This window comes from Hyalella azteca, unplaced genomic scaffold (genome assembly GCF_000764305.2).
Source record: "Hyalella azteca isolate HAZT.00-mixed unplaced genomic scaffold, Hazt_2.0.2 contig4192, whole genome shotgun sequence".
NCBI lineage: Eukaryota > Metazoa > Arthropoda > Malacostraca > Amphipoda > Hyalellidae > Hyalella > Hyalella azteca.
This window is the reverse complement of record NW_025934415.1, coordinates 175,163-196,093: the sequence shown is the minus strand read 5'-3', so window position 1 is coordinate 196,093 and position 20,931 is coordinate 175,163.

The following is a 20,931-nucleotide window of genomic DNA, read 5'->3' as shown; positions in this document are numbered from 1 at the left end:
GAACGTCAGCTAAATTTTGATAATCGTTCACTGCCAGCTACCTGCAACTCGAGCAAATTTGCTTTTCGGTTATCATTTCTCTTTGATTTTTACATCAGGAATTTTCCGGTGACCGATTCACTGTGGCCATAATAAGCAGAAGACGAATCCTCCTGAAATAAGTCTTGTGCAATATTCGCAAATTCATTGCTATAATTTGAAGGGCTACGTGCGTATTGAATGTCAAGTTTTAGAAAATATCGCACGCACCATTGAACAAATTCCGGCGCGTGCGTGCGTGGTGAGGTAAGAATACCAACAAGCCAAGCAAGGAATCTTTGTAGGGTTCGCGTAGGTATGGGATGGTTTACGCCGAGGGGTGCTGGATGGTTTACGCCGAGGGGTGCAGGATGGTTTACGCCGAGAGGTGCAGGATGGTTTACGCCGAGAGGTGCAGGATGGTTTACGCCGAGGGGTGCAGGATGGTTTACGCCGAGGGGTGCTGGATGGTTTACGCCGAGAGGTGCTGGATGGTTTACGTCGAGGGGTGCAGGATAGTTTACACCGAAGGGTGCACGTTTACGGTGACGAGGGGGGAGGGGATTGTAATACGTTGTGGGTGGCGTGAGGCACACGCTGAGGCCCTGTGGGCGCGCGGGCGTCAGGTGGCCGCCGCCTGCAGGGAAATCAGCGGCGCTCGTTAGCCTCGTAACGCGAACTGCTGGCCCAGGGGCGGCACGCCCTGCACTGCTGCTGCTGCTGCTGCTGCTGTGCACTGCTGCTGCTGTTGCTGCTGTGTGTTGCTGCTGCTGCTGTGCACTGCTGCTGTGCACTGCTGCTGCTGTGCACTGCTGCTGTGCGCTGCTGCGGCTGCTGTGCGTTGAAGCTGGTGCTGCACAGTGCTTCAGCTGCGGTGTAGTGTTGTGGCTACGGAGAATAACTGGTGCTGTGACACAGAGGCGATTTGTGTTAAATTATTAATACTGTGGTATTAATTAGATGATATGCAGTCACAATAAATAAAAGTATGGTAGCACTAGCTGTAGTTTCAAGTATATGAACGGAACATTTACTAGCAACTATATCTAAAAAGTTAGTGATGTAACACAATCTCAATTGACACCGTCTATATATAAGAAGGCCAGAGCAGCTCTTGCTATTGGCTATTTTTCGTAATGGCTTTCTGAAGAAGATGCATTCATTACGCCTAAATAAAATAATGAATTGTAGACGCTAACTATAATTTCGGGGACCTTTAATTACGTCGTATAAGTTTCGCCATGGCAATACCATCAGTTGTTGCTGATGCAGCCTTAGCACATTTTGTGGATGTAAGAATATCAGTAACAATCGCAATAAAGTTCTTTAACATTCAAAACCTATCTTTTCACTTTGCTACGTATCATAATACATATTAATTACTTATGTTATTGCATTAAATACTCGTATAACGACTTCAGGAACGTATTCTTCAGTTTGTCTTCCTATATCAAAAGCAACATCAATATTAAACACTGATTTTAGCATTAAATTTAAATCAATTAACCTAACAACTACAATGAAATATGTTGTAAGAACAGCAGCAGGGGCCGTTGATGACGCACGACGCTGCTACGCTGCCAAGCATGCCCCACATTTAGCTCGGTGGCGTAGAAATAGCCTGGTAGTTCATAGCGTACGCCCCGCCACAAGCACCTTGTAAAAACACCGCGATTATCACCCCCGATTACCGTGTTAACGTCGACAATATTGTACCGCATGTCAGCAGCTTGCTATTGTTATTCCATTACGTTATTATTGTACGTATTATTGTTCTTATACGAACGCCAGTCGTCTTCTCATTAAATTAGTTTAGTGGTTTACTTCATGGCAGTAACACCATTGTGTTGTTGCTTTGTTTTTCTAGTAGACACAGTGTAATTCAGGTTAAGTTGAATGATCTTAATAGAACCATTAAATTGTTGTAACAGTGACCAACGGACCATTATTCTCTGAAAAACATATAGCAGGTTTGTTTTTCCTTCTTGCCTGTTATTATTCTTCAATTTAACCCCTGGGCAGTCAGTCATTCATGGTCGATAATTGGCCTGTTGTGTGCTAAGTTATTCATTATGATTATCCACGTTCGTCGTGATGAATCATCCAGTGTTTATTTCACCTCAAAGATCCATTTATTTTCAGTGTATTTTGCATACTTTTGGTATTGCAAGCGCCTTTTTGGTCGAAAGTTGAAGGCTTTTGATAACTCTGATTTTAACTTTGATGAACCAATGAATTTATTTAAAGTACGGAAAAAATTTACGTAATTAGAAAATTCTCTGGCAATTATTAGTGTTATTTATGAGTTTCCAGATGCAAAGGCCAAATTTTTAAATTGGGGCATGTTTTTTGATCGATATTTTTCACTTACTGCAGTTAACAAAGTAATTCTTGTGAGGTAGAAAGGATTTTATATGACCAAACAAGCTGAGCACTTCGTGACTACAATGTTTTCCATGTAGGAGAAAGATCTCTGCATATCGTCTTTGTAACCAAACATTTTAATTTTTAATGATCTTAGAAGCTTCTCTCTGTCCGTGGGCGATGTTTGTCTTATACGTACTTAGGGTACTTTTTTATACTGTGGTTCTACTCCTGTGTACAAATCCTTCTTGGTCATGATATAATTTTCTTATAATGGATGACCTAAGTGTCGGCATTAGTGATAATTAATTTACAATAATTAAATTCGTGGGAAGATGCAACTTCAGCATTTGGATCACTTTAATTTAAGCTCTCATTGCATGAGTAATTTTTGGGATGTTAGTTGGGTAATGTTCACTCCATGTAACATTAGCATACATTTTTATGTTATCGATATTACTTGCGTCGTTTTAAATATTTTTTGGTAACAAAATGTGCCAAGTCAATGGCGTTTAGTCATAAACGGCACTAATTGTTGTCCAACCGATGTTTTTTCACATTAAGGAATCGAGTGAATGAAGTTCAGTTCCTTTTTTTTCTGTACCCATCGATTGGCGCCAAACTTAGAATCTCTGGCATTCTCGTAATCTCTTAATCTGTTAGCTCGAGTACACGTGCTGCGATCTCTTTAGAACGTTGCTCCTATTTTATACTAAAATGCGATTCAAAAGCTCGTGTGAACGTTTTCGACCATGTGCCGTGTCCGAATGGGCTGTACTGTTTAGCTTACTTTTTGCATTTAAGCGTCGGGTATTCGCTTGTTTTAGGCGATCAAATATTTTCTTCCGAAAAAACTTGTTGTAATTTCCTGCACATTGCCATGCTTTTCGATTGATTAGCCTCGATATTGAATGAATCTCTTCCGAATTTCGTATTTCAACTGGCAAATTGTAATTCTGAGCAGGAAGTACAGGGTGACACAAAAAAAACAGAGCTCATAAAAAGTTGAATAATTTCCACAATACTCAAGTAATCCTGTTATTTGTTTCAGATTCATTAAGAAGACGGATTGATCTAAGAGTCTACCACGTGTGAGCTTCGAGATGCCTTGGACTACAGAGCAAAAGACATTTGCAGTTGAGACATATTTTAAAGAGTTTTTGTGGTATAGAATTGAGATTTTGCAGATGTTGGCTACATAGGTTGTACATAATTCCATAGAATTTTTGTTTCAAACTGAATAAAATTTCAGGAGTTATAAGACTTTTAGTGAGCTCTGTTTTTTTTGTGTCACCCTGTACTTGAATTGTTCGCGCGCGTGTCTGTCATATTTTATAACTTTGTAATGGATCCGGCTGACATTTATTGCCATATTTCACAACCAAGAAATTTATATGTTGTATGTGTTAGTTGCGATCTTAATTACCTTCATTTTTTAGACAAGTAGTTATTTATAAAATAATAATTTTTTAACCTCCGAACATGGTTCACACTCATGGTTAGACCGTTTCAAAGCGCAGTTAGGAACGCATGCACAAATCATGAACGGTTTATACTCGAAGTCCACATAACTGTTCCCGTAGGTATGTTAATGAACGAGTGCACATTTCACCAACACCTAAGTTCGTGATGAAACTCACGGACTGACGTTCAACGAACAGCATGAGAGTTGATATATTTTTTGCTCTGTGTTCTGCGTAGTGGCACATTCGATCATATTGCTGTCTGGTCGAATGTTCATGGCGTAGATGGCTTCTTTGAAATACAACATTTAAAAAGGCTTCTTTTATCAATAAAAGAATATTCCTATTTTTTGTCTGGATCTGAGATAATTTCTAAACGAAACCTGTCATTACCGTTACACATGTATTTTTATAAATAATTTTCCTCTTTGCTTTCGTTTTAGATTTTTTTTATTTTAAATTACGGCGTTGGGTTACGTCGGACAAAAGCAACATGCCGATCCGTGCGTTGCTTTCTTGCCTAAACTTTCTTTGAGATTTTCTTTGATTCTTGGACGCTCTTGATCATCAGTTGTATGCAAGGTTTCGAATTTAATTGGTCTTTTACTGACCTAAGCTAATCCAGAAAGAAATTAAGATATGGGTCCTAATGAGGAATGATTATTGATGCGATTTGTATACGATCGTTTCTTCATGGACTAATGCGCAATAAAAATAATTATACGTACACTTTATATGGTAGTGGAGATTCTGTCGATGTTTTTTATTGCGTAGGTAATTGTTTGATGAACCATCGACGATGAAATAAGTCTTGTGAAAGATGTAGTTTTGCTTTTAAAATGTTATGTGTTTGTTGTTTTCGCCGTTAACACTTCGCATAAAGTCATGATGATTCCTGTCCGTTATACGTAAAATAAGTTTTAAAAAATTGCACGAAACATGTGTAATATTTTTCACGAAGCAGAGACCTCGACATGTCACTGCAAAAGCCTTCACTTCGCCACACTTGTGTGACTTCGCGGTTTTTCTTAACGGTCGTCGCCACACGCACCTGATGTCGGCCTTGCCAAGTATTTATAGTTCATTTAACGCCTTCGCAGAATTCATTTGACGTTGTGTTCTGTTGTTTCTTATAAATAATTAATATTTGAAGGTTTTAATTTGTTTTCATTGTAATTCAGGTTGTTTTTTTTTCGCTCTATTATTTATGGGCGATTAGTCTCAAATAATATAAATTCATTTTAATTGCGGCTGCGATTAATTGAAAATTAATTTTGATATATAAGAATTCAGGGTCTTTTTGTAATTTTCATATATGTAGCTTAAAATTGGCCTTCATTAAAGCTGTTGGCTTATTCTACCGCAGAGTCTCAATCTTCTGTATTCATTGTGCTCGTAATAGTGTCACTTTTCTATCATTTAATGTTTTACATGAGAAGAGCGTCTCTCTTCTTTGAAGTGGTTGTAAAAGTGTTTTGCTGAACTTTTAAAGATTAAAAATATTATATGTTGCCTAGCCTTGCATGTTTCTTTCTTATAGCCTTCTGAAGTCTTTTTTCTTCTTTCTTAAGCTGAATTAGACAGTGAAGAGGAGAAAATGAAACGATGTACAATAATTTCTTGGCTCCTCGAGACGAGTCTCCTTCTCTCACTTCCACCTCATTTTTCCCCACCCTATCCTCCTCCCCTTCCTCCTCCCCTTCCTCCTCCCCTTCCTCCTCCCCTTCCTCCTCCCCTTCCTCCTCCCCTTCCTCCTCCCTTTCCTCCTCCCCTGCCTTACATCATGAGTCACATGGCTCAGCAGGTGCGTTGCCGCCTGTGTCGCTAACAGCACAAATGCAGCAATAGAAACACCGTTCAATTGTGCGCGCGTTTTGCGTGTGTTAGCTTCAGTTGAGCACGACCAACTTTTTTGCGACCGCGCTCTCAGCACTCGAATTTGAAGAACGGATGGTCGTTATTTGTACCAAATTGATCCACTTGAGTTTTTGTTGTGCTCTCGATCTGCTTGTGACTTTTGCGTAATAATTGTTAGTTGAACCTGAACATTGGATTAACCGGAGCGTGTTTTTAAATCAGTGCCGTTTTGAAATTAAAAAGGCCTGCAAAGTGCAAACATGTGTAAATAATTTTGTTTTCACATCAAACATGTACCTTAATTTACTTTTTTACATCATTGCCATAAATTTTAAGACATTTTTCATTACTTTGTATCAATTTTTGGTGTCCCCTCCTCTTAGAAATGAGAAGCCTGACGCCTGAATCACTGCATCACAACTGTTCTGGCTTCATCATACTCTTAAAGATGCTGACAGCTCGGGTGTTCCTTTAAGTACAGCCACACATACCCCACCTTATCCTATACCTGAATCCTGCAGGATAATAATCTATTGTTAATTTTTATAATTAAAAGGGCGACCTCGTCCTCGTGTTTCCCATTTGTTGCAGAGAAACTACGCCCCTGCTCAGTATGTCACGCCGCATGTACTGAGGATTGATCAGAACAAATTGTTCGATGTTTTAAAATAAGCTGCTACGTGGATTGCACGATGAATATTGGCCTGTTTTAGGCTCTTAGCACTAGGAAATCTTATTATTACAGCTCGGCTTACGATTATATGAGACAACTTAAAAACTCTTAAAATTTCCTAAACATGAAAGAATAAATATGTAATTGAGTCTACGCGCAGGCAAAAGATGCAGGTACCCTGTGCGCATGCGAAGATATCGGCGCGGTGTGGCAAAATGATACATACATAAAATAATGCCTCGTATAGACGATTATCGAATTTTATTAGTGTACTTATTAATTACTCATAAGTTGAATCTTAATTGGGAAATAGAATTCATGTTTAAAGCCACATTGTTGATAGTTTGTATTAAAACGGCGTATCTAGCTGCGCGTGCTTGTTAGCGCTGGTAGTTGAGCTGCACGTGCTTGTTAGCGCTGGTGGTTGAGCTGCACGTGCTTGTTAGCGCTGGTAGTTGAGCTGCGCGTGCTTGTTAGCGCTGGTAGTTGAGCTGCACGTGCTTGTTAGCGCTGGTAGTTGAGCTGCACGTGCTTGTTAGCGCTGGTAGTTGAGCTGCGCGTGCTTGTTATCGGACACGACGTCCCAGCGACTGACCTGCCGTTGCCCGGCCAATTTATGAGCGCGCGGGCGTCCTAGCAGATTACGGGAGCGGGGCCGTAATTTATAGTGGGACCAGTAATGCTCGTAAACTACATTGCCCGTGGCCTTTCCGGAACATGTGTTGCCGCGTCTCTGTGCAAACGCTAGCTGTTATTAGCCGATGACTTCATCCTGTTTCATATTCTCTATGATACGTTTTATGGTACGTAGTTCTATTTACCCAATTTTTTGATCAGGTCCTGTTGATTTCCTATTTACTATTATCGCATCTTGTTCTTAAACAAATCTTGACTTTAATCTGGCATTCACATAAAACTGAACACTTTTTTACTGCAGCACTGTTCACCCTACGCAATCGCCTGATACAATCCAGTCTCCATTTGCGCTCACTTATTGGAATAACTTTTAGGTACAATTAAGAGTCTAGTAGCAGGTTCTGACGCATTGTTGGAAAAACAGAAGTCCAAAGTTTATTTTTAACAGTCAATGCTCTTATGCTCGATTCGTAATAGCAACTAAAGTAGTGTCATGGTTGCAATAAAATTTCAACGAAATATGCTGATGTTCACTAACACTGCCAACTATTGAAAGGGCAACACGTGTACATGTTCAAGACGGCAGCAGTGCACGAGCCCTCTGCGTGCAAGATGGGATGAAGACGCACGTATTGCGTCCTGCTGCTGCATACACAAGTAGAGGCCTTTCCTGTCTTATAGCTGATCAATCCTAATGTAAACTGACGACCCCACAACACCTTGACTTGCCAGCTCTCGAGAGGCGTTGCAATGCTTCTCTAACACGAAGTCATTTATCTACCACAAATTGTTGATACCTGCTCGTCTAGCCTTGTGATGCATATGAATGTTTAGCTGTGCGGCTAGCTGGTGTAGGAGCTTCATGTCACGTCTTTTTGCTCATGACGTATCAATTCGCAGGCCTTAGGGAATCGGGTGTTTGCAGTCCGAAATTTGATTGTGAAATTCTTAGAACTGTTGCAATCCTCAACTGGAAGTACCAATGAATACTAAATTGATTTTCTTTCCTAACTTTCTTGGTTGTTAATTCGGTATATTGATCTGAACCGAGTTGCAAGTAGTTTGATCCATCAATGCCACAAAATATTATTACATATAAGTTTAGAATATATATGTTCTAGAGTGTCAATCATTTTCTTGGGAGGATCAACGTTAGACAAAATACCTAGTCGAAAAAGGCCTTGCACCGAGAATCAATGGTGAAATTTTTGTAATAAATTGCATTGTCATCACTCAATAATGGCTTCTTATTGAAATAACAGCTGTGAGTCGTTTATTTTTCAACGCCTGCTTAAGTTTGGTTCTATTATAAATATTGACAGAATGCACTTGTTTTAGGCTGTGGACGCTCACCTTACTTCCTTGACTGTAAGACACTCTGAATTTACACAATTTCTGGCGCTAAAAACACTCACTCTTGTTGAATATTCGAAATACGCGGTCGTCTGACGACCATTTTTTAGTTGCCACTAATAAATCAAGTATTGATTTCAAAACTCATTATTCCCATGTTACCGTTGTCATTGATCTTTCAGTTTTCCCTATTAGTAGTAGATGAGTTCAGCTTAGTATCAAGGCTAATAGATAAAGGCTTATTTTTATGCTTCTCTTATCTCCGTTTCTTTTATCTCTGCATGTGGTTCACATACGTCAATACAATTAACGTTGCGTACGAAACTCATTGTCGAATTTTTTTCTCATTATATAATCCGAACTTTTACTAGAATTTACGACAAATTAATCATTTCTGTGCCGACACTGAGCTTTTGAGTCATCGAGCATAGTTGTCATGTAATGCGTATTGTTCATCCTGAGCCTGTCTCAACCGTCCAGCCGTTGTCTTCCTCCTAGCCGCACCGAACTTCACCCTATGGATCTCTCACGTTTACCGCTCTGCCTGCTCGCCCAAGTTAAGAATTTTATTCGGCCATACAAACTTACGCCATCAAAGCTAACGAGCGCAGGGCGTGTCTTGCAGACTTGCACCCGCTGGGCCCTGGGTCCGCTTTATGAACTCTGCAACTTGGGACAATGTAGCTGTTTTCTCCAGAATTCTTTTAGCAGTTGTAAGTTCCACAATAATCGTAAAATCACAGTAAATGGATGAAAAAAATTAAGGAAGTTCTTTTACGAATATTAGGTTAAACGTTCTCGCAATAAATTGCCCAACATTCCGAATATTTTTATTTGCAGTTTAATGAACCGCGCGATGAAAATTTCGTGAAATTTTTTATTACTATCAGATAGCTGCATAATTTGGAGGTGTTGGCGAATTTTACTTTTAATTTAATTAGGAGTGTAAAATTGTGTATAAAGAATATTGCTATGTAGTCCTTCCTATTAACTTTAATTCTTCCTATTTCACGTTCAAAGAAATCGGTGCTGCTTTGCCATTGCCATTTAAAGACTGTAGCGTGTGAGCAGTGCTGCCAAAGGGACTGCAACACTCGTAAAATTTTGAGCTGCGCTAATTCTCTGGCTTAGAGTGCGTGGCGCGCTGCCCTGCACTGCAGAGGCCTTGCTATGGATTACCTGTCATCGCTGGGACGCAGAGAGCTGCCCGTTTGTTTACATCAGAGCTTTTTACTCTTCCTAAACTCTGTACCCTGTCGCTCTCATGCATCTGCTGTTTAGCCTTGGCGCCTTGTGCATCGCTTAAGACTAGCTGCTTCTGAGGCGGAGCGAGTCAGTCAGACCAGGATCTTGGAAGTTCCTTAATACTATAAGCCCAGTATTATTGACAAACGTTTAATTCTTATTCGTAAATTTCTGACCATTCCAGGGCCTATACTTTCAAAAAAAGTTAAGAGATCGTAAGTTCATCAGCCAATCATTGATGGCCTTTCAAGCGAAATCCACCAATCATAGACAAGAAAATAGAGCGTAAGTACTTACGTTCACTTAGCGAGTTTTGAAAGTATGGCCCCAGGTGTGTAAAATTACATCCCAAGTTTTGCGCACTCTCATTATTTCGGTTACTTGCTTATTCTCACTTGAAATGTGCCAGTGGATGACATTTTTGAATGTTCAGCGACGCGTTGTGCGGACGGAACGTGTCGTTGAAAAAATTCCCGTAATTTTAGAAGGCTTTTTCGATTTATCGGCTATCGATTGAAGTTGCATGTAGAAAATTAACGACTTCGATTAATTTTATTACAACTGAAATTTTAATGAAATTCTGAAGACTTTTTTCTTGATCTGAATTTGATATAGGGTCTTATGAATGTAAACGAATTTCATCTGCTCTTCTATTTTCTGCTCGGCACTATTATACTTAATATGCTACTTTCCAACCTTGCGTTCTCGGAATTGTTCTGTAAAATTTGATTATTAAGGTGATTAGCGCCTTAATAGCTCAATTCAATTTGCAACGGAAAGTTCGACCAGCAAAGCTCTCGTTAAACACCCATCTTTAAAACCATCTACTTGAGTCGCTCTGCTCAAAGTGTCCGCGATGACGACGTAGCGTCGAGTACGTGCCACGACGTCAAGCGACTTAAGTTCTCTCGATTTGTTTGAGGTTTCTGAGAAAGTTCTTCCCATGTTAGAAAATTTCTCGGCTCCCTTTGGTGCCCGTGAGCGGCGGTGTTCGAGCAAGCACCATAATAATTGTAAAGGACCGGAGCCTAAGAGTCGCGCTCCATCGGAGCTGTCGAGCTCTGCTGTTTTGTTGCTGCAAACTACTCGAGCTGCGACAACTTCTGCCATCGTCATCGCCATATCCGCTCCTAGCGACCTGGTGACGCCGCGTGCCGGCTAGCCTTCTTTCCATGTGTAGGCTTTTGCATGCGTTCTGGAGGCGGTTTGCAGAAATTGACCTCAGCTCGGGTGGTAAAATAAGAAATAGTTAAATATAACTCCCATAGCGAGGTTGAGGACGTGAAATCTTATTTTGAAATCATTTAAACTTCATTCATTTCATTCAAATTTCAAATTTCATTCATTTAAACGTCGAATGTTTTAACTTGCCTACATTTTGGTCCTAATTTCGCAGCTTTTCATCTAGAAATTCATACAAAGATTTTTTCAGAAACGAAGAGAAATTTGTATCCGCGCAGCTAGCACACGAATTATGCGTAATACGAGAGTCATTTGAGTATTAAATTCATCAATACGGTATATATATTTTGTATGCCAACTCTAAGGTACATGCTTTAGTTTTCCCATGTGGGTCCCAGATTATGTTTCTGGTGATATCGTGTCGAAGTGCGACAAGAAATTCCGCCAGCGTGCTATTTTATACGAACTCAATGACGAAGTTCACTTGTTCTCAGACTTTCCAGCACCCCGTAATTATATTTGCTTTTAGCACTGAACTCTTGTCAGTTGACTGATGAGTGTTGAATGGCCTATTGTGTCAATAAAAATGCTGTTGAGTGATAACGTCTAACCATTCCATCACTTTTAGCGCATTTTCTCATTTATGAAAAAAAGGCGCTATTGTGCTAGTCTTGTCCGTCCGTCTGTCCGTCCGTGACTTCACGTATCCGTCGACGAGAAAACGCACTCTCTGTCACTCACTGCAGTGAGTACTGAGTTATATTTTTTATAGATGCCATATTGAATGCAACCCCCTTTTTTTAGCTCATTTTCTCATTTATCCATGTGAAAAAGGCGCTATTATGCTCGTCATGTCCGTCTGTCCGTCCGTCTGTCCGCGACTTCACGTTTTCGTCGACGAGAAAATGCGCTCTCTGTCACTCACTACAGTGAATAATGAGTTATATTTTTTCTATTTAGGCGTGTTACAATGTCATTGACTACATTTTCTCAGGCTGTTGTTTTAACTTCAGTCCAAGACAGAAAATTAAGAAACTCGGGCTTTACCGGTTGCCAGTTGTCATATGGATGCAATTGCAATGGATTGACTGCGATTTTAAACAGGAAATATTTTTTCGGAAATTCTGCGGTATCATTTAGATCTTTTCTCATTCTGATATTAGTGATGGCCGCGACTCAGATTAGTTCTTGTAGATGTTCGCAGCGTCAAGGAATCCTGCATCGTGTTAACGCGCTTATTTGTATGCAACAAAAATTCCGAGCAGTAATGTTTCTAGATCAGGCGACCGAAGCTGGTTTTACGTCAATAATTCAAAATTCTGCGCCGAGCAGTTGTCCGTATTTTTTAAAATGATTTTTGCGGTGCGTTATGCAAGGGATACTTTTTTTCTTTTAAAAATCTAACCCGGAGAAAATCAAGCGTGTTTTGCTCATCAGCTCGCGCGAAATTTTTAACTGCGCTTCGAAGAAATGCATCCTTCAAACTGAAGACTTCAAAGCACTGATCTCGTATGCATCAATTCTTGGAAATTTTCGGCACTCTGATTTGTGGCAGGACTTTGCTCATAACACAGCCCTGCCTTAAACTCCAGTGGCCGTAAGGCATGAAGGATCACACACCCTACTGCCAATTTCCTACTAAATTCTACTATAAATTGAACATCACGTTACACATAACCCTTTTATTGGACTAACCTGTTCTGAAGCATGATATATCACCTTTCTCGCAACCATGCACCCCCTGAATTGCTCCATAGTTGCAAGAACGCATTAAGCCATCGTTCCCTTGCTGAACCTTTGAATTCAGGTTCCTCTTATTGTTTAAATGCTCTTTGTATTACTGTGAAGATGATCATCAAAGTTAGTGTGTTTTTCATAAATATTTCTTGCTACTTGGTTATGAAACTCGAGCTGAACTCTACTTTCGATTTTCTCATTTGCTTATCTCCATAAAAGTGACATTGTGTTGAAAAATACGTTTTTTTATTATCACTAAATAGGACACGTTGTATCTTGAAATAAATCCGCTGCCTTCATTGCTTATATTACATGGTATAACTTCAGTGTCATTTTCTAGTGTTTAAAAAGCTTCAAGTTCGATAGCTGTACTTGAGCAGTTATTCTGTGATTAATCAGGCTTTTTCATGGTCGCTAAAATTTCAAAGCAATTATGCGTCTTCATTATGCATCCTGCTGTTTAGGTTGCGGCTAAAATTTATTTCGGTTAAAGAGTAGTTTACTAGATTAATTTTTCTTGATTATATCATTTTTATGTTGAACATGTGTTCAACATAAAATAAATCAAGTGCATTCGTCACAGTAATGTAACGAATTTAATTTCGTTACATTATTATTAAAAAAACTTGCATTTCATATGATTAATTAACTAATGTACAATGCCACTGGAAAATTAAAGTTGCATGCCTTCATTCATTTATCGTAAGTCTTTAAGGAGTTAGAATAAATTAATTTCGAGTCTAAATTATCTTGAATAAGAATTTTTGGAGATAGTTGAATATTGATGGTATTGTCCGTAGACTTCGAGTTTAATATTTGGACTGTCAGTATCAGGGACAACATAATATCGGTATAATGTATTGACATCTACGAACATGGATACCATAATGCACCCTCGTTTATTTCGTTTCTTCGGTAACTCTTTGATCGCATAGCTCCCGGCGCCAATACATTCCTGATGAGGTCAGTTCCTTTGGTCGTTGTGAGTTTTCCAGTGTTTGGGTAACTCGGAGCGTTGGCTTCATTGCTGAGCCATCCTTATTGGCGCTCAAGTCTCTGGCGCGGCCAATAATGTCCGCTGAACCAAGAGCAGCACTTGTAGCCCGACCTTAATTACGTGCAAGGAATGCTGAGCTCTCTCCTTCCATAAACATGGACGCTCATTCGTGTTGATTTTCCTGTAATATTGCCCGTTGATGCGTCACAGTCCCAGACGCTCTGTTTGCTTCAGCACGAAGCTGTTATTGGTCGCTGCTTAATCATCTACAGGTGTAATAGGAAACGCTCTTTTTCACAGTAGTTATACGTTTAGTATGCTTTTCGTATGTATTTCGTGTTGAATGTCCCATGCTTTCTTCGTTAAAATTAACACAGACGTTCTTTATTTTGTATGGATACATCTTGAAATTTATTTATGGAAAGCTGTGCTTCAGGAGCTGTCGGTAACTTCAATGTTTCATTTTATTTTTTCCTGTTTTATTTCGTTGGTGCCCCTATAAAAAATCAATAATTCGATTCTTTACGTTACTTCTTGGTTGGCACGTGATAAAAGTGGTAATCTCGGCTAATTTCTCAGCAATAACGAGGAATTGAGGCGATGAAAAATGTTATCTTATCGCTGTAGTACGTGCTTTGTACACTCGTGCAAATGTGATTTCCTGATAACGAAAATGGTTTTCCTATCAACACAACTGTAGGATTGTGCTCCGAATATACTAAGCTGGTGGGCACAAGGAAGGCCGGACTCTGCGTTAGAATGCACTCGTCGTTTCTGCGGTGTAATTAGCTCCGTCTTTTGTGTAACTTCTGAAAGGCCCCAGCGTAGCAGCTCTGCAAATTTAAAGTGAGTGCGGTCGCTCATAGGCTTCGACAAAACGCAATTAAATCCTCGAGGTGTCGGTTTTACGTGCGTCAATTGTTGTCATATGAGTTTTCTGTAATTTTTTTAGTAATATGCACCTCTTTCCTCTATATCGCTCGCTGATCTCGGTCGTCGGGACGATGAAAAAAGCTCGCAGTGCCCTGATGGGTTTGGAAGCGCTGTAATCTGTGGCGCCTTTTAATTACCTGGCCACATTCTAGCAGGCGTCTCATTATCTCTTCCCATTATTACCTCATGGCCTGGATTATACGCCTTATTCGAGATGTCCTCAATTTTCTCCCTCGTAAATACGATCGTTTTTTATACATTTGGCATCGAGACTCCATGAAAGAACAAGGCACGCACTAAACTCCTGGTCCGAAAAATAGCCTCGTCTGTTCACGTGCTTTTCTGCAGGTTCTTTCACCATGCATTTCGAATACTCGCGCACTTTTTTATTTTATTTTCTAATGAAAAGGTCAATTTTATTTATTTATTTTTTTTGTAAATTGTAGCATTGTATTACATGTATATCGTGTTAGGATTTACGCCTTGTTCCTTTTCATTCTATACAGTAGAATGAACATTGAACTATACGAACTATATATACACTATATACACAACTATACCACATTGAACTATATAGTTAAATCAGTCTCGTCGAGGTGTTTCTTATCGTTGTCTCTCTCGTAAACCAACTCTGGGCTTGCTCGCGTGACACGCTTATTATGTATGCTAATTACCGAAATTAACCCAGGCACTAAAAAATACCTCAGTGGCCTCGTTGTTGAAGGTAACTCATTCTGCCGTGGGTAAGTGGTCTTGCCCTGAAGCCTGAGTTTTTTCAGTGCTGCTATATCCTTACTCAGTATCGAACACAAGGCTTGTGCTCACAACGTCAATTATCGTGAGTCTTCTTTGTTCTTGGTGAACCTGATAACACTGCAAACACGATACAAGCGCTTAACTTCATAACAAATATTTTAACTAGATGTTCTTCCAGGATGTAACTTTCAGGCAGCAGGTTCCCGTTCTTGCATTTTGACAGTTTGTGGATGACCTAAAATGTCGATTTGAAATTTTCCAAGCTTAATGTCTCATTCGTTTCGTGTCAATTGTTCTCCATGGAGCGTGCTTGTTTCTCTGAATCACAATACTTTACGCTCTTATATACTGCCAATAAATTTCATTATCCCCTTTATGCTTCGGATGTATAACATCGTCAAGGTAGCTTATGTCTTAACATTTATTGCCGCTGTTTGTTCCGGTTCACGTTGATAATTGAGAGAGCGCGATATATTAGCCCTTGTCTCTGCAGTCTTCTCGAGGGAGCATTATTAATATGCTTTGGGTGACCAGTTTGCCGGTTCGTCGGGCATTATGACTCGACTAACTTCCTGTTCCCAACTCCCTAAACTTGGCACACAGACTGTCAACTAGAGTTCCATAATTATTCAGGCGGGGTTCCTGCCCCTACGATTCTGTCAAGTTAGAACGACTGCCGCCAGGGCCACCACAACTTGACCCGTGCACTCTGATTACTTCCCTGTCTTCTCCGCCCCTCCCCACACATCTACACTGATGCCTATAATCGAGAGTTATTATTCTAATTAAATATCTAGTTATATTAATTATTGGTTAATGATCTAATTTTGCAATCATGAGAGCTAAACGACTATTTATATGAACCAAGGACCCGTGCACTCTGATTACTTCCCTGTCTTCTCCGCCCCTCTCCCCTTATCTCCACTGATGCCTATAATCGACAATTATTATTCTAATTAAATATCTATTTATAAATTATTTTTTAATGATATAATTTTGCAACCATTAAAGCTCAACGGCTATTTATATGAACCAAGCCTTTCTCTCCGAGTTCTCTTTGTACAAATGCAGTAAGCACTGTCATTGCCTCGTAATTCAAATTAATTCTCCTTTTACACTTATTATGAATTAATTCACGTAATGGTGCTTTTTTTTATTAATGTTAATAGTAATTCTTTTTGGGGTGAAATTCTTGGTTGTCGACTGTCATTGTGCAGAGTGTTGCACGAGTTCGAAGTGACACCAAGCTCCTCGACGTCGTTCTTGGTCCCACGACATAACCAATGTGCAACACTTCGACTTCAATGAGTAGACGAGCATGGCGCTTTCAAAGCTCGCCTAACATTTATAAGGCTTGATTATTAAACATCAGCGCACCATATCATCATTTGATGCTGTCGACACATCCGGCAGGTTTCCATGCAGGTATTTTTTTGTTTAAATGCTATAACATTTAGAAAAAATTCAAGGAATTTGACCAGCCATTGTTATCCAATCCATTGGGATGTAATTTAGTTGACATTCTCTTTGTGGCCACCATAACATAACACATGTTTCTTTTTGCTTCCGTTACACTTGCTTTTATGCACCCTAACCCCCGAGTTTTGAACTCGAATGCTGCTTTTTATTTAACGCGTTGGGCCTCTCCTGCATATTTTAGATAGCGCTTTCATTTGCACCAAGATTACTCTAGGGACAGTTTTTTTTGTTATTTATTGTGTCCCCCTCCCCAAATTGTGGCAGGGCTTTTTAGGTGCTTCTGTGGTCTCAGAGTTCGACCTTTGAATTTTAAATTTGTGGCGCTGTATAGCGTCCAAAAACCTAGGAATTTACTGGAAGAATCCTTCGTCACACAGGCTGACGCGTAGTGAATGCACTTGATTTTGCCTCGAATTTCGTTCGGGTCTCAAACCTTAGCAAGTTTCTTGCGGTTGATTGATTGATTTAAGGCGCAACATGCTTGCGATGATGGGAAATGTTTTTTTTTTCTGGATTAATTTTGATTTTGTGTAACAAGTCATTTAATCTTGGCTCCTTTCCGTCGGCTATGCTCGCAAATGATGAGCAATATGGCCTACGCCGTCTTGCTACTACATACTTTTTGCTAACTATAGAATTCCCGTAACGCATCACGCTCTCTGTGTCATCGGATTTTGACAAAGCCCCAAAGTTTTTCTCCCTAACCCTAACATTTTTTTTTGCTAATTCGATGGAATAAAATTTTATCCGAAATATAATTATTGCGTCCTTAGTTGCTTCATCAACTGCCATCACGGTACAAAAAAACAAATGCATGCATTTTTCTTTTGCATTTAGGTGTAGGAGAGCTGCCCTCAACCCTTCCTCTTGCAGATGGAGCGTAAGGAGCATTGCAGTTTAGTGAGCGAGCAAATCTCCATTTATATTGCCCTATCATTTTGGATACGGTTTGGTCGTAGGGTTTATGCGTATCTTATTATAGTAGAGCGCATGTCCGACTGGTGCTGCATAGCCTTCTTAACGTATTACCTCTTCGCTCACGGCCTGCATGAGAGATTGTGAAGCGCACCGGACGCAACAGATGCGGTAGCCGCAATTCAAGTTCTGAGTTGGCCGTCGACTACCGGTATATGTTCTTTGGGCCAATGATTACAAATAATTGTTATCCCAATATGCTACCGCGATCACTTGGGTTAATTAATTCGGGTTAGCTGATAGATCTACGATTTCGCGATTATCTTCTAGGAGATTTGTCTTCTGACTGATATTTCATCCATAATTTGCGATTTTTAGATGAGCTTCCTTCTTTTCCAGTTGTTTAGGACCAACAACATCAACAAAATTAACTAATACTCTGTTCTGGTGTTCTGTGTCTTCAGCGATATTCTTTAGACTAGTTAGCATAGTAGCTTAGAGTGTGGATGGGAATTTTTAAGTGGTTTGATACCAGTATGCATTTTGTTTCCTTTTGTTCGTACGTTCAATTTGAGATTTGATAAAACAATTTTCGGTGCAAGATGACTACTGAATTGAATGTTTATTATGTTCATATCAATGGAACATTCAGATATTAATTATTATCTACGGTTTATTCTTCTAGATCAATAAAATGACCTCTCGAAAATTTGAATTTAAGTCTTTTAAACCAAAATATTCTTTCAAAAATAATCTAATGGTCTAGTTGATTCCGTTCTTTCTTTCTATCACTTTGGGTTAATTACTGCACATTTAGCATAACTTAGTGATCGTAATCTTTCATTCATAAAAGAATTTTTGAATTTTAAGTTTGTTAGACAGCTACCAGCAACTTGCTCGGCTCTCCTGCAATAGTCGCTGGAGCGCTAACGCTAACATTGCACAATTGCACGGAGAGACAAATATGTGGAGAGCAGATGGTCCGCTCTCTAGCTAATAAATATTGCTTAGTTTGTTATCGATTATTGAGGAAGCCAGCGTGAGACTGTTACTCGGTCTGGTCTTTCTCTGGCCCGTACTCTCCCTAAGTGCATATCCGACTCCTTGTGTATCCACCCTGTGGATCTTTTCAAATAGCTGATTGGCTCTTAGATTGTCAGTCTTGGTCTGTCTTGTCTGGGCCACAGTTTGTCTATAAGCAAATTAAGCAATTATTTATTTTTGCTATGTTTTTTCTTCTATAATGATCTACCTCTGCTTTGCTCGATCATTATACGTGCCCCTTCTTTTATAGAGAGGACAAATTTTTAAGGCAGTTAGGCGTCGAGGCGGATTGTCCTAACTTGTCCTAAAAAATTTACATTATTTTTCATCAATATGTTAGCGAAAATATCGGCATTGTGATTAATTATATGCCAAGGAAGAAGAGAATTGTCTGACATGACCATCAATTATTACGTTAAGTTTACCACTTGGTGCTCGGAATGCCTATTATTGGTCAATTATTGGCCGACAACGTGGCTTGTAATGGTCAGACGAAATTTCTCGATGTGAGCATTAAAATCAGGACACATTAGTCATGATCAAGATCTGATACCTCACTCCAAACGTTATGTTTTCATTCAAACACAAAATAGAATACCAAGATGTGTTAAGGAAAGTATGCGCGCTCTACGGTGTTTGCCTGGAAATCCTGCGTTATCAGTATTTTGTCCGGTAGAATTAATCAATACCCGAATAAAGATATTTTGCCGATTCATCCATATTTAAAACTATATTATTCGTCTCGCGATGAGTTGGTAATTGGTATCTATCTTTTAAATTCTTCTTATATAAGCTTTAGATCTTATTGTGGTATTTCTTCATCTGTTAATGGCCTGAAGCTGCATTTACTTGCGGAAATTTTTCATTTTTTTCAGTTAACGATTTTCTTCCCCGAAGGTTTTGGTTTTATTTATATTATATATTCGGAAGCTTTATAACAAAATATTCATAGTAAATATATGAGTAAATTTTATATTTAACTCAACGGTTAATTTTGTTAAAAATTTCTGTGCGCACTGTTTATAATTTTTTCATTTTGCTTTGAAGATTACACTGTTTTGCTTCGTTTATCGCCTCTACTTATTCAAGGTAGTTCATTATTTTTCGTCATCGAATACTTTATCTATTTCATCGGAAGAACACTCATTTAATATGGATGAACTGGAAAAATTCTAAGTTGCAATTTCGATTAGGAATAAATCCGAATAATGAGCATTCACGCAGAATTTTTTTCTTAATGGAAATCGTCCCGAGTCATTGCATAAGATTTAGTGAAGATTTTAGCAATCCACTTACGCTTGAAACATTCCATGCTGCCTTATCGAAGCCCACAATTCTCGCGGGTCGCACGCACACTCCGTTCTATGGCACCCTGCTAGCGAAGCCCCAGTCGTAAATATCGAGATGTTGGAAGCCTGCTCAATACACGCTCCACTGCTGCTCTCAGTCTTTACTTCTACCCCATCTGGACTTCACCCTTTACTTATACTTGTTTTACTTCTGCCCCATCTGGACTTCACCCTTCACTTTTACTTGTTTTACCGTTGATCTCTAGACACGTGCACCATTCTGTGAGAACTATCGTTTAATATTTTCTTATTCTTTTATTCTCTTGTACTAAGAGAAATCGGCATGAAATATTGAAAACTGGTGCTATTACACCACCCGTTTTTATTATTTAACGATTTTGAAGTAGAGATATTCCTTCATTCGTAATGGATTCTTACTTTGGGTTGTTTTTCTAGCATTCAACAACCTGTTGGAGTTGTAGTTTTGCATGTTATCTTGCTACTTTGAAATTAGAAATTCAATTCCAAAATAAATTTCTCCTCGCATCTGAAATCCATCACGGAATATTTCACGCTTGTACGTTATCAATGTTCTGCCGCACAAGGTGTGCTTGAATTGCACGGCTTTCCGAATCTTTACCGAGCAATTCCTTTTAACTTCGAGACTTTCATTCAAGTATGCTCCCGTTTTTCAAATCACTGTGAAGTCTTCGACGAATCCTTGTTTCTGAGTATTCACGAATACTGCGACCTTTTATCCTCCACGTCACAGTCAATTGCATCTGAAGCGGACTGCAGAGCTTCTTTTTAGACTTTTTTTCAAGTTCTAGTTTACTTTTAATTGGTCCTCGCTGATTTATAATTACTTAGTAATGAAAGTGTATAGGTACGAGTCTCGAACCTTCTTCAAATGAAGTCATACATTTTAAGAAAATTTGAGAATAGCCATTCCGTATTAAATAGCGTATTTATCAGTACATTATAGGAGAT